Source organism: Odontomachus brunneus, unplaced genomic scaffold (genome assembly GCF_010583005.1).
Source record: "Odontomachus brunneus isolate Ranch 3 - 2012 unplaced genomic scaffold, Obru_v1 Obru_scaffold_068, whole genome shotgun sequence".
Classification (NCBI taxonomy): Eukaryota; Metazoa; Arthropoda; class Insecta; order Hymenoptera; family Formicidae; genus Odontomachus; species Odontomachus brunneus.
The window spans coordinates 1,465,894-1,473,554 of record NW_022639518.1 but is presented as its reverse complement, the minus strand read 5'-3'; positions in this window follow the sequence as shown (position 1 = coordinate 1,473,554).

Sequence of the window (7,661 nt, the reverse complement as noted above, 5' to 3'; positions counted from 1 at the left end):
TACGCCGATAGCCTCATCGACCTTTCCGCGTCGAGACTCGAGGTCCTCAGTTTGGAGTCCGCTGGGGGGGTGGAGGGCTTCGCGAAGTCCATTTCTCAAGTTTTGGTCGAAGCCTCGGAACGGGCAATGCCCAGGAAGAGGCGTTTTAGAAAGTCCAACCCGTGGTGGACAAAACAATTGACGATATTGAAAAAGGACGTCTATAGGGCACGGCGTGCCTTCCAGCGGGAAAACGCTGAGCCGCTCCGTGATTCCGGCCGAAGTGCCTACCTCTTTTCTTTGAGGAGGTACACGAGGGAGGTGCGGAAGGCGAAGCGCGACAGTTGGCGGAAATTTGTGACGGAGGTGAGAAACTCGGAGCCATGGGAATTCGTACAAACGCGAGGCTCGGAAGCTCCGAGTGGACGAAGTGCTCAGCAGCCTCCGCCGCGATGATGGCTCCTCGACCAACACCATAGAGGAGACCGCCAGGCACCTGCTGGAGGTGCACGTCCCTGATGACCGGGAGAATGACGACACGCCGAGGCAGCGTGAAATCAGGGGAAGCGCGTTCATCGCGCCCGACGGAAACGATGCCCCGCTCTTCACGAAGGCAGAAATCGTCGCCGTCGCGAAAACCCTGAAAGTCAGGAAGGCGCCTGGTCTGAACCTTGTTGAGGTTGTAGCGTTAAAGGCTGCCATTAAGGTAATCCCCGGTCAGTTTGTTAGGCTTTTCAATGGGTGCCTTCAATGGGGCGTCTTACCCTCGATCTGGAAGGAGGGTTCACTTAGAGTCTTCCTGAAGGGCAAGGGTAAGGACGCGAAGAACCCTAAATCTTATAGGCCAATTTGTCTCCTCTCCGTCGTAGGGAAATTCTTCGAGAAGCTTTTAAAGAAGCGACTCGACCGGACGTCGATGGCGCCGGGGAGACTCTCCAATCGGCAGTTCGGCTTCATGGCCGGAAGGTCGACGGAGGACGCGATCGTTGAGCTGCGTCGGATGGTCTCCGCCTCCGAGCGGAGATACGTCTTTGCGCTGCTCTTCGACATAGCTGGCGTCTTCGACAGTGTCTGGTGGCCACTAGTCCTGGAGAGCTGGAAGAGGCTACACTGCCCTCGAAATATCTTCCAGGTTCTCCGCAATTATTTTAGCGATAGGAAGGTCAGCGTGTCCTTTGGAGACATTCGAGTCTCCAAGGACGCGAGTAGAGGTTGCCCTCAAGGTTCTGTTTTAGGTCCAGCGAGCTGGATAATTATGTTCGACGGGCTGCTCCACGAACTAGAGAGGGAAATATGTAGGTCCTTTATCGCATATGCCGACGATCTTTTGGTCACGGTCGAAGGCGACTCGCGCAGAGAATTAGAAGAAAGAGGGCAACGAGTAGTAAATATAGTTAGGAATTGATGCGAGTGAGCCAAACTCCAGATCTCATCGCGCAAGACTGAGGCAATTGTACTCAGGAGCGAGCCGGTCAGGAGGGCTCCCATCGGTAGACGGGAAGGAGCGCGTCCGGACCGAAAGCGTAAAAGCCACTGGGCCAAGAAAACAGATCTCGCGGCAAGACCACCGACCGTCCGTTTAGGAAAAGAAAAGATCGCGTTCAAGAAAACAGTCAGGTACCTCGGCATCCATTTCGACAGGGACATAGGAGTATCCTCCCATTGTAGATATTTGAGCGACAAGGTCGAGTCGCTTTTCAGTAAATTAGCTAGGATGGCGGGATGTCGGTGGGGATTGCGCTTCAGTGCGCTCTCCGCGATTTACCGGGGCGTGTTCGTGCCGACGGTGGCTTACGCCGCTGCGGGGTGGGTCGACCTGTGCGCGGGGAGTGACCTAAAGGTCCTCAGGACCCTGCAGCGCCGAGCGCTCATTTCGACGACAGCTGCGTACCGCACGGCGTCGACGGAGTCGCTTTGCGTGGTTGCTGGAGCGGTCCCCGACGACATTCTTCTCGAAGAATATTCGGCGCGGTACATGGTTAGAAAAAAGATGAATGCCAGGATAGGAAACTCGACCGTCCCGTTCACCGGGAATGTTAGAGAGACCCAGGGTCTCATTAGGGGCGAGGCGTACAAGATGTGGCAGGCTCGATGGTCTTCTTCGAGCAAAGGCCGCACGACATACGCCTTCTTCGAAGATGTGGAGTGCAGGGTTGTTGCGCGGTGGGTCCGCCCTGACCACTACGTGACACAGATGATCATCGGACACGGCAGGTTCCAGGCATGCCTTGCGTCCTTGGGAAGGTGAGACGTGTGTGTGTGTGGAAGGGGAAGGGACGCTGCCGAGCATCATCTCCTGCAATGTCCCGAATTCGAGCCGCAGCGGGAGGCTCTTCGGGAGGTCGTTCCAGCCGCAAGCTGGAGGTGGCCGGAGGCGGCACACTACTTCGTGTCGACTCCAGAGGCCTACTCTGTCTTCGCGGCCTTCTGTCGGGAATCCCTTTGGTTAAAGGGTCCATGTTAGATTTCACAGCGGCCTACCCGGGGGATGTCGGAGCCCCCGGGCATGGGTAAACGGCCTCGCAACCTTCGCGGGATCACCGTGGACCCGGGCCGCTGAGGTAGGAAACAATTAATACTTTATTTTACTTTCAGGTTCTCATCTCACCTCCCTCACCTCCATCACCTAAACCCAATACCCATTTCTATTCCCTTCCCCTCCCATCCAAAAGGGTCAGAGCGTATGTCTGGGCGAGACACTAGTGAGCGGGCCTCCCCGTGGTTCCCGTGGGCGTGGGGCGCGCGCTGCAGCCACAACGGGCGGGCGGCGCGCGCGCCACGGCTAAACCGCTCATCCTGCGAACACGTCCCGCAGGCGCTGCTGGATTTTTCCATCGCCCTTCCCCTGTCAGTGGTTGACAAACGGTAGAAGTAGATGGTAGTAAGTAGCGTATAGCCTTCACGGCTAAGGAAGCAAAGCGCGGCATCCTATGGGTGTCGGGCTTCACACTAACTGTCTGCTTCTTCTCGGCTCCGCGGATGGCACGTCCTTTACACTATGCCGTGCTTTTGGCGGTATCAGCGAAAAAGCTCTCGAACGGTCGTTGGAGTCCCGTTTTATTCCAGATTTGAACCGTCTTTCAACAGCTCTTGGTCTCTCATTGGCGGGATATATCCCCCATTTAACAATCTCTGACTCTTGGAGACTGTTTTTCTTACGTCGATCTTCTGAGCTTCCCAGTCCGTTCGACCTTGTCTTCAGCTCTTTCGCGGCAGCCGTTGTTTATGGCGATCCACGAGCCTCGCGGCGTCTTCGCTCGGCTCAGAGGACGCTCCGGGTCGCGGAGGATGCGCTCGCCGGACTTACCCCGGCGGCAGCTATCCTCCGCTCGTTCGCGATGTCGATCCACTCCGTCCTTGCGGCTTCCTTGCGACAGCTTGTGACCGCTTCACTTCGGCAGCTTCGCTTCGACGTTCGGGATGTTGCTGAAACAGACAACCTTGTTAGAGTTTCCCACCCTGTGGGTCCCTACTGAGTCTTATTCTTTACGGAAACGGTTCACCTGGAACAGCAGGTCCTTCTGCCGTTTCTCTCGCAGGTTCTTCCTTTCCCACGGCGGCAGCAGTCCTCCTTGATGGTGGCCTTCTTCTTCTCGACTCAACCTCCCTTCCCCCCCCGCCCCCCGATGACCGTATTTACACACAAAAATTACTGGAGGGCTGCGTAGGCTCGCGTCCTATTCGCCTCACGCCTAGGACGCGACATCCGCTTGCAACCGGAAAGCCCATAAGGCTTCCTTATTCTGGTTTACTAGTGACGGACGATAATTAATAATCGTCACGTCATATATTAAATTTTATTATATTAATATTTATGTATTATACATATATTACAATATATCATAATCATATATATTTTTCTTATTATTTATATGTAAAATTGAAATGTGTTTAAGCAATTTTGCGCAAACCCTGAATATTCTTTTATTTTATAATATTCTCTATTATATAAAGTCTGACGCAAGCTGTATCGATAACAAAAAATGCATTAAAAACATTAAACTGGAAGGAATGGTCAAAGTTATTTTACAAATAATTAAATAAGCTTTAGATATATTAAATAAAATAGATAAGCCAATCAACGCGTGTGTTTGCTAAGTACGTTATAATATACTGTGAACACTGTAAGTATATATTTTATAAACATAAATTGTAAGAACATCGTTGGAGTCATTGGAATGACCGCGTGCCGCTCGATCGTCAGGTTAAGCAACGCGGGAGAGGTGCACTTGGACACGGTGCATTTGGACACAGCCAATCACAGCACCGTATGATTAGAGACATTTGTAGGGTCCCTTGGAACAGCGACTTGTGATTGGACTGTGTCCAATTGCCCCGTGTCCAACTGATATACACCCAAGCAACGCAGATGGGTGCCCGGCGTACCGCTTCAAATTCCAAATTATCGACGGATGATTTGCGAAAGTTTTATAGTGTATTTGACAATCTTCAGTTTCTAGCAAGTTATAAGACATTAGAAAATTAAGAATTAGTTTTTTTTTAAACAATAAGAATAAATAAGTCCTCTTTTTTTCATTACAAAAACGTTTATTTGAATATTTGAAATAATGTTTTTTTAACGTCATAAAAACATTTTTTTAACATTTGAAGAAAATGATTTTTAAACGTTTTTACAAACGTTTATAAAAATGTTTATAAAAACGTTAAAATAATGGGATAAGTCCTATTTTTTCATTACAAAAACGTTTATTTTAATGTTTGAAATAATGATTTTTAACGTTATAAAAATATTTTTTTAACTTTAAAATAAACGTTTCTTTTTATTAGATGTACAACTTTGCTTCCGCGGTTTTTTTCCGAAATTCGAGGCTTTATTGTAAAAAACTGGTTAAACATTTATGATTCAAAGTATTGTCCATCGCTGGCCACTACTTTCTCCTATCTTTCGGGCAGGGTACGAATCCCGCGTCGAAAAAACTGGTCATCTTTTGAGGCGTTCCACGAATCGATCCAATTGTTTACTTCTTCATAAGACCGGAAGTGCTGGTCAGCCAGGCCGTGTATCATTGATCGAAACAAGTGATAGTCAGAGGGAACAACGTCTGGAGAATATAGCGGGTGGGGTAGGACTTCCCATTTCAACGTTTCCAAGTATGTCTTGACCACTTTCGCAATATGGGGTCGAGTATTGTCATGCTGCAAAATCACTTTATCGTGTCTCTCGTTGTATTGCGGCCGTTTGTCTTTCAATGCTCGGCCCAAACGCATCAATTGCGTTCGATACCGATCGCCTGTGATTGTTTCAGTCGGTTTTACATCTCATAATACACTACGCCGAGCTGGTCCCACCAAATACAGAGCATGACCTTGGAGCCGTGAATATTCAGTTTGGCCATCGACGTGGAAGCATGGCCGGGAACTCCCCATGGTTTTCTGCGGTTGGGGTTATCGTAATGAACCCATTTTTTGTCCTCAGTCACAATGCGATGCAGAAATCCCTTTCTGTCTTTGCCTTTCAAGTTTTGTTCACAAGCAAACAAACGCCGTTCAACATCTCTCGGCTTCAATTCGTACGCCATCCAATTTCCTTGCTTCTGAATCATTCCCATGGTTTTGAAATGGCTTGTTGAGTCACTCCCAATGATCATACCAATTCTTCTTGATTTTGACACGAGTCTTGACCAAGTAATGCCTCCAATTCTACATCTTCGAAAACCTTCTCTCTTCCACCGCTATGCCGGTCTTCAACGTCAAAATCCGTTCTTGAAGCGTTGAAACCACGCACGACACGTTCTTTCACTAATAGCGGTCTCACCATAAGTATTTGAGAGCATTCGATGAGCCTCAACCGCAGATTTCTTCATATTTAAGCAGAAAATTAAAACCTCCCGCAAATGACGAGAATTTGGCTCGTAAATTGACATTTTCAATCGAGAATAACTTTATGGTGCAGACACAAATCGACTAATATTTCTATGGGGTTATGCCCAAGCTTATTGTATGACGTCTATGATTTATTTATTTCGATCACCACTTACCGCTAAAGCCATCTATAGGAAAACGGCGGAAGCAAAGTTGTACATCTAATAATAAAAAAAAGAGGATTTATCCCTCTATTTTTAACGTTTTTAAAAACGTTTTTAAAAATATTTTCCAAATGATTTTAAAACATTTTATAAACATGTTTTTAATTTTTTTTCTCCTGATTGGAAAATACAAAGCAAATCGATGAAAAAGATTCCATTTCTATTGTTGTTGTCACTTTACCATCAAAATGCTATTGACACAAAGACAAGTCATCAGTTCTTGTCATGTTGCCATCATGTTGTTTGCAACATTCCGTACTATTGTTGCTGATCGTTTGCTCTTAAAATTTCATTAACTGATTACATGTATTACCACTCATGTTGCTGAATTTGGTAGCACATCGCTTACGATGATGGCAACTAAATATGAACTATTCAGCAAAACATTCGTTTGTTTGATATGTTAAATCACGCTTGGTTATATGGGTATATTATTTTATCAGATAAGTATAAAAAATGATTATATGCTATTGAAACACTATAGTCTGTAGGATTGAAATATATTTGAACAAAAAAGCATTACATTATTACAATCAATGAGATACATAGATGCTATACGCTACACAGACTGGGTCACTTACAAATATTATATTTATAAACAGTAATTTATCTATCTAAAAATATGTGAGTATAAAAGCAGCACATAAACGAATACAAGGTATTTAGGTGAGAAATTGAGATAATGCAAAATTACTTATATTCAGTAATATGTAGATACAATAGGCCAAATCTTTCTCGTTTTCAGAATAAGCCTAAAGTTGGCTTATTAACTTGATGAAACACCTGTATGAACCAAGCAGAGATCTTGTACAAATCTTAATCAAAATAAGATTTAATCATTACCACATGCACGATGAGGAGGTTAATGTTTATTTGCAATAAATTTATTCAACAGACTTAACAAAATGTTTAACCTTTAAAACTTATGATCTCCTCTTTTTTAAATGATGACAAACTGTAATATTTATGCCGGGTACGTCGCCAATTACGGAAAACAACCAATATTACAATGCCACCATGGAAGCGGGAAATAGCGAGAAAATAAAAAAAGGCACAAAAGCACATCACAATGCTATCTCGGAGAACTATCACAGACTGCGCATGTGTATTACGTTGTGTCCTTTGACTATATAACCATGGACCGCTACCCTTATAGAAATATCATATTAAGAAATACTGAAAAATTATTAGTGATTAAATATTACCAGTAATTCAGTAATTTTTTGGCCAGTACTTAATTTCTGGTGAATACTGATAATAAAATCACTGTTAAATATTGATAGTAATCAAATACTGAGAATTATTATGCAAAGGTAAAAAATGAGAAAATCATAATGTTTACAAAAATATACTTATATTCCTAATTTTCTCATGTCTTATAAACTACTAGATATCGAAGATTGTCAATACATTCCAAACTTTCATGAATCCTCCTGCGATAATTTCGATCCCAAGCGGTATACTACTGGGCACCACCCTTTCATGTCCTGCTTAACTTCAACCTATTTTCAGTTCCAAGGAGAGTTTTTCGAACAAACCTTTGGAGCGGCGATGGGATCTCCTATACCTCCTATCATTGCAAACATCTTTATGGAACACTTTGAGAATAAAGTTTTGAGTAACGCACAACTGAAC